This window comes from Canis lupus, chromosome 28 (genome assembly GCF_003254725.2).
Source record: "Canis lupus dingo isolate Sandy chromosome 28, ASM325472v2, whole genome shotgun sequence".
NCBI classification, from domain to species: domain Eukaryota; kingdom Metazoa; phylum Chordata; class Mammalia; order Carnivora; family Canidae; genus Canis; species Canis lupus.
The window spans coordinates 33,117,205-33,125,000 of record NC_064270.1 but is presented as its reverse complement, the minus strand read 5'-3'; positions in this window follow the sequence as shown (position 1 = coordinate 33,125,000).

Here is a 7,796-nt window from a genome sequence, read left to right as displayed (position 1 = left end):
AGTGTATAATAAAACGAAGTGCTGCGCGGTAATAAAGATACTTAATTGAGACAGTATTTCTCAGGAAAATGTTAGGATTTTCCTAATTGTCACTCTCCATTCTGAAATGCAGATGTGCAACCAGTTGTGAAATTTTGATCTGCAGGGTGCAAATATTCTCCTGCAGGCTCTGGGGCAGGACGGCGGCAAACTCTCAGTGGCAGGGGCTGGGTGTGCGGGCAGGGAGAGCGTGGTCTCGAACCTCTGCCCTCTCGGCTGAAACAGTCCAAGGCATTGCCCGTCCCCCACCCCACCTCGCCTTGCTCTCACTCATCCCCAGCCTTAACCTTCGCAATCATTTTTAGGCGAGTGATGCTCAACTGCGGGGACTCTTTGTCACCGCTAATGACTTCTCCCTGTCCATCTTCTGGCGACTTGGGATATTTATGGCTCTGTAGCCACATTTGTCATCTCTGGCCAGTGAAAAGGCATCTCTCAGCGCCAGGCGAACTTCAGAGTGCATTCTGCGTCCTGGAGCCCCTCCAGATGCCAAGCTCCAGCCTCCTTTGGACGGGGAGACTGGCAAGCATTTGCTCCCCTCCCGTGTTATCCACTCTTCCAGGTCAGGCGAATGGGCTCTGACAACCTTCTTGCATCTCTGCGGGCGGGGCGGTCTGCACCCCTTCCCAACACGGGGCACCTGCTGAGGGTCAGGTGAGCCGAGGTGGTCGGAGCACGCATTAGGCACCTGGCAAGGAGCCAATCCATCCCCTGCCTCCCTCTGCCCATCCAGGTGTCCAACAATCAAGAAACAACAGCTGGGGGCCCTGGAGTTCCCCTCATTTGCACGAGGATAAAGTAAAAATTAAACATCTCTGCCCAATCCCAGCCCAAAGAATAGGCTCCACTCTGAAAGCACCCAGCGACAGGCTTGTCATTTGGGTTTCCACCGTGGGGTCCAGGCTTGTGCCATTACAGGGGAAAATTTCTGCAGGAGACGGACAGGAAGTCTCCCTGGCAGGGCCTGTCCTCTCTGACACTTGCTGATGCCGATACTTTGCCTTCTCTGCAACCTTTCAGGGCCTCGTTAAGCTCTCCAAGTTCTTCCAAGTGGCCTTTCGTAGAGGGAGCCCTGGCCAGGAATCATTTTTTTTTTTTTTAATGCTATGTGAAATTGCACTTGGCAAAGTCCCCACTTAGACACCCTGCGTGGGCCATGGAAATCTTCATTTGTGAATACCTGTTCTGCTGTGGAGGAAGACAGCGACCCTGTTCTTTTTCTCCTTTTTATTTTTTTATTTATTTTTTTATTTTTATTTATTTATTTATTTATTTTTGAGTCCTGAGACAGGAGATAGAAGGAAAGCACTATTTCTTCACAGCTCCAAATGGGCACAAGCCAGCTTCCACCGCCACCAATCTGTCCCTCGCACAAACACGCTCAGTGACTGTGTCCGGGAGAAAGAAGTCTCCCTGTCCTCTCACGAGTGAACTTCCAGGATCAAGAGTGGCCACAGTGTAAGGAGGCAATGGTGTGAGTGGTTTGGAGTTGGATCTTTCTGCTCCTTTGAAAACGTACTCTGCAAAGCTAATGGATTAGAACATGTAAGGAAGGCTGGCTGTTACTCAGGTGGCACACACTGTGTCTCCTGGTCACGTGAAATGCTGAAATATTTACACTCTTTTTCCTTCAATCAGGGGGAAATCATTTGGATCTCTTTAAAAGGGGAAAGAATTAAGAGAGCTGACATTTCTGGGAGAAACAACGCTCATGCATGCAACTGGAATTTAAATGAGAACCTGCGGAAGGTTCTGACTGAATGGGCTCTCATTTCGAAGGTGTGGTTGCCTGTAGAATCAAGCCAACCTTGGGGTGTCCAGAAAGGACCAGAAGCCCTGACTCCTGGGGGCCAGGGGTGGTTGGTTTTATTTGTGCTTTAGGGGATTAAAGATTCGAGAATTTAAAAAGAGCATTTCTTTCTTCTCTATTTATGAGTCTCCCTTTGGATTCTTTCTTTCCCTTCCATGCTTCATGCAGCACAAGGGAAGGAGAGGTGTCGGCTTATTCCCAAGAACAGCTAAAAGCATCACAGGAGTTATGGGCGCTGTGTTCTATGAAGGAGGAAAATATATATTTTGGTCTTGAAAGTTATTGCTTCAATTACTTAGTAATTCTTAAGCAACCTCAGGGTGGGCTTTTAAGAGGTGGGTTTGAGAGAGGCCTCTGGAGACTCTCTCCCTGCATATTACCATGTAAACCGGTCAGGGTGGAAGCAGGTTCAGGGTGAAATTCTTTCTACATTAACACTGCCCAGGAGGCTCCTGGGACAAGCGGGAATGTCCAGGGCACTTGGCCCCAGGCTTGTCTCTCCCTGTTTCTCTAATTTCAAAAAGCATCAGAAGAATGTTCGAAGGCGCACCATCCACAATAGTCAAAAGGTGGGAAGAGCCCAAATGTCCACCAATTGAGGAACAGAGAAATAAAATGTGGGAAGTCCACATGATGGAATATTATTTTGCCATAGAAAGGATCGAAACAGTGACACCTGCCACAACATGGGTGACACTTATGCTGCGTCCAAGAGCCATCCCAAGTGGTGAAACGTCCAGAACCAGCAAATCCATAGAAATAGAACCCAGATGGGCGGTTGTCAGGGGCTAGGGGGAGTGGGATGTGATTGGAAATGGAGCTTAATGGGCATGGAGTTTTATTTAGAGGTAATGAAAAGATCTTATAACTGGACGGAGATGGTGGTTGCACAACACTGTGAATGGACCACATGCTGTTGGGCTGTTCCATTAAAATGGTAAGATTTGTTATGTGAATTTCACCTCAAAAGAACATTTTTTTTTTTTTTAGAGTATCAACAATTGTCATTTTAAGTGGGAAGAGAGACCCAGGCTCATGGTCAGGTCCTCTTGGTGATCATTCTAGGGCTACCACTCTAAAGAGAGACCTGTGCCACCAGCATGGGCTGGGCTGAATGTGAGCCATCACACCCTGGTGAGACTGCCCAAGAGCCGACAGGGTCTCCTGGCTCAACATGTGTGCCCAAAGGCTGACACCACGTTTTGTGTCTCCACTACCCCACTGGTGGACACGAGGCTTGTTTTTACATATGAATGTTCTCTTGATGTGCTCTATGGGTCAGTTTAGATCTTTAGAGGTCAAGGAACAGACAGCATCAGGTGACGACAGGCAAGGCGGATAGGGACACACCTGGCCATGAGGAAGACAGGAGCACTCTCTACCAGGCTCATGGAGATGGCACATGGCTTGGGAATAGAAGACGGTCATTCCGGACACGTCTAAACTTGAGCCACTGGAAACCTTGTTTCCTCGGAGACAACCTCTCTCCCTGCTGGCAGGAGGCCTCTGCTGTTAGGGCAACTCAGCCCAGTGATCCTCTCCTTTTCTGGCACCCTCTACTCCCTGAACAGAGCTCTCCCCTCAACAGTGTGATTACCGCTTATTTGTGGCTTCTGCTTCTCACGCCTTCCCACCCTCCCTGCTCCTGCTCTCTGCCTTCTCTCTGTGTCTGGTCTCTAGATTGAACTATTAGCCCACTACCCTCTGTATATCTGGAATTCCAGTTCCCCACCATAGGCTCAGATGTGTTCATCAAGTCCTATCGTCTTTGTGGGGGGAGTTGATCGCATCAGGAACTAAACTAACAGGGCCCGCCTCTATACTGGAGACCTGATGGGTTTAGCTGAAGTCATGGTGGCTAAAACCAGGTGCTCAGCTCACCAGAGGACCCTCAAGAGGGCCGGACCCCATTACCTGCCATCTTCTGATGACTCCCTGAACCCTGCCTCAGTGTCACACGGCCCTTCTGTTGGTGCACTTTTGTGAAGCCAGAAGGTTCCATTTGCAACTCCCAGGTTGGGGCATTGACTTTTTCTTTGCCTGTGGCTGCCCAGCAGCCAAAGCTCCATACCCATAATCTGAGTGGGAAGAGGTGTGAAAATAGCTGCCTGGTGCCCTAAAGCAGGGCCAGGTGACTTTTGTCATTATAATTTGTCATTGTCTTTGAGAAAACCTTAAGGCCCTGAGCTTCCTGTTGAGCTGGTCTGCTTAGAGGTGTTAACAGTGAGTGAGAACTCTGAGGCAGAGAACCTGCATATCTCCCAGGTGCCCATCTCTTCTCCTAGCTCTTCCCACCTCAAAGTCTCCTGTAACTAGCTCAGACTCCTACAGCCAGGGACTCTTTTTGCAGTGAATCAATGTTTCCCTGGCTTGTTACAGAATAGATGAACTGACTCTTCACTGTTTTCAGGGAAGCCAGTGCACTCTGAGAAGACCCCAGGGAGCCACCACGCCCTGGACACCCTGCTCTCGCTTCCAAGCTCCAGGACTCCCAGGGACACCCAGTGTCTTCAGCATGCAGCTCTCGCTGGACCTTGGATGCTTTGGGGTGCATTTTGTACCCAGTAAAGACCACTAAATATACTTGGATAATAAACAGAGCTACTCATTCTACCCAACACACTGATAACCAAAGCATTCTGAACATACCGTCTGCCAACAATTAAATTTACAAACCACTCCAAACTCACCTACAGCAAGTAGCCCAGACACAGTGTGTGATATTTGGATAGGTGCATCCACATGGCAGATAAACCTTACTTTCTCTCCCCAACACCCTAAGAGTGCAGAAAATGTGTCAGAGGGAAAGAAGTTGGCTCTCTGGAGTTTTAAACAGCAGGTTTGCACCCCACCCCCATGGGAGAAGGCTGGCATTCAGTGATGTCTGAAAGCATGCAGGGCAAAGTCACCCCTTCTTGACTCAGGGAACACCAAGGGGCCTAAGGCCTAGGACTAGGAGGCAGCTGGAGAAGGACATGAAGCAAGCTTATATTATTGTTGTTGTCAGCAATATCTGTGAACTGAGCACCTCCTTGGTGCTAAATCCCAGGTGTACCTGGCATCACTCGAAGAGGAAGAAACCAATCCCTCTGCCTCATCATGTAGTTGAACAGCTAAAGAGCAGACAGCATTGCTCCCACCAGCCCAATGGGCTCAGCTCACGGGATCCTGTCAAGAGATGTGATCATCTCATTGTTCATCTGCGCCTTTGTCTCATCTAGCTGTCAAAACAACCTCATGAGGTGGGTGTCATTTCCCCCCACTTGCCACGTGAGAAACCAAGGACAAGGGGATAAGCAACCTTCCCAAGGCCATACAGAAGTCAGATTTTAAACCCCAAACTCCCTTATTTGAATTCCAAGTCTGTTCTACTATCATTTGCTGCCTCAAGAAGGGAGTGTTAAATCCCAAGGAAGGCTGGGAACTGGGTCAAGTTCACGGGATCTGAATAATGAGAAAGTCACCTCAGGACTAGGTGGGGTAAATGGAGACAAAGTTGAGGTTCCAGTCTCTACTAGTCTTTCCCCTTGAAAACATCAGCTTGTATCCATCTAGACTACATCTTGCAATGAAAGTTCCATGGAGAAGAACAGCACTGGACCTGCTACTGACCAGATGGGTGTCCCAGCCTCAGCATCCTCATTGTCAAATGAGGTATCCAAAAAGCTTCTGTCCCCTGACACTGTGGACTTCTGTGATTATAATTTCTTGATCATACCATGACATCATTCCTGACAGTATAAACCATTCTATTCACTCAGTTATTCACTTATTCATTTAATAACCACTGATTATCCAACTATCAGGTAGCTGACAGTCTACTAGGCAGTGGAGATACAAAGAGAAATAAAGTAATATTTTGCCCTCATGGAGTGCAAACTCCAAATGGAAATAGATATATAGAGAGAGACATAGATATCCCCATATATCAAGCTGCATTGGGGATGCAATAATAAAAGATTTTTTAAAAATCTAATTCTCAACTCTCTTCAGAAAGAAACAGACCAAAGAATTAATCACTGTTAATGGCTGCCCTTGGCAGAAGCAGTAGCATTTGAAAAATATGCCACCAGGCTCCCACTTTTCCAGCCACCTTTGCATTTGGGAGGAATCAGGTGAGTAGTTCTGGCCAACATGTCACTTCGGGGCTGAAGCCTGGAAGAGCCAGGAGGTAATCCTCTGTATGTCTCTGCTTCTATGGCAACCACACATTCCTGATGATGGCACCCTGGTCACCTTGGGTCCCTGAGTGACTCTGTGGAGCAGAGTCCTTCTGATGACCCACAAAGGGCAGAGAAGACAGAAAATGGAATGAATCTGTGTCATGTTAAAGCCACTGAGATTTGGGGGTCATTTGTCACTGCAGTTTATCCTGTCTATCCTAATATAGATGGATTCGAAGCCTAACCACATCCTAGACAGGAACTGACTCCTTTTACATAAAAGATACGACATGGTTTTGTTAAACTGTTTTTCCATATGCTCTCCAAAATCTCCCTTAGACTTCAAATATTAAAATTAGCCAGTACCCAAGCCAATTTCCATTCCCTACGATTTGGAGTTCATACCATTTTTCATGAATTTGTTTTCCAAATGCCAGAGAAGCAAACCTCAGATGGAAAGAATTCTAGCATGTAATTGATAAGCGAGAAAATAATGGCTTGGAAATATCTACTTTGAGGAAACCAACAAGAGATAATGGAAACACAGACGCTGTGAGTTGTCCTGTTGCCATGGTGAATGCAAGGTCTAAAATGATATGAGTGATATGGTGGCGAGGGCAGCCATGGCCAGTGAGGTGTCAGTCTGCTGGCCACTTAGCTCACTCAGTCCCACCACTGACCGGGAAGGTCAGGAGCTTCACACAGCAGTGACGGGAAACTATTGCAGCAAGTTGAAATAAGGAGGTAGTGAACTAGTTAACATGAGTTACTAACTGAAAGAACTAAATGAATAACCACCTCAGCTTCTCCAAGAAGACCAGGACCCAGAATCAAGATGGGGTTGTTTTTCTAAACCATGGGCATGCTAATCATGTCACCATGAGGAAGACACTTCTACCTCTTTGCTTCCTCATTAGATAAGCAGTTCAAGGTAGGTACCACCACTGCCACCACCCCAAGGAGCTCCACTCACTGACTCTGGTTAAGAGATCCAACCATTATGTTTTTCACTGGTTGGGTAGGCACAAGGGAAGCAGAAGCAGAGTAAGGAGGGGAGGAAAGAAGGAATGAGAAGGTGAAATTTAGCCATTTGTAGTGGGGTTTTTAATACTTCTCACAAGTACTTGTATGAATGAAGCTAGCTCACTGGTTACTAAATATCAACTACGTGAATGTATTCAATTCCATTAAGCCAGTTTTACTAAATACCTACTCCATGCTGGGAATAGTGTTAGATACTATGGAGATGGGATGGAGAAACAATCGAGATAGACATTGATTCTGACCTTAGGGAACTCTAAGCCTCATTTTGTAAGCACCTGCTAAATGCCTAGCCTCATATACTAAACCAGAGGGGAGTTTAAAGACAATAACACTTCTTCTGACTCTCAGAGGAGCAACCATCCATGAAAACCTTCAGGAGGAACTAAAGAAGATAAGTTGAATTCTTGACAATTTGTGTTGACAGTCACTCCGGTCTTGAAAGTGAGGCAAAGCTTAAAGTATAACCAGTGTGATATTTGGCCCCTCCCCATCATCTTCTTTGGAGGCTTCTAGTACTCCAACCAAACCTGGACAATCTTTGGTGGCTCATTTATCCATCCTTTAGGTTGTCTCTATCCTGTAGGGAGGGTTTTCTCTCCACATTGCATCTTTGGGCTACATAGGGATGGTGCAGCCTTTTCATATGCCCTGCCCTTTTATGTCCTAAGAAATCTCCCACTCAGTAACCAAAGGTGTCAACAGAGTCCTATGCAGTCCTCGTCTAATTAACCCTGGAAATT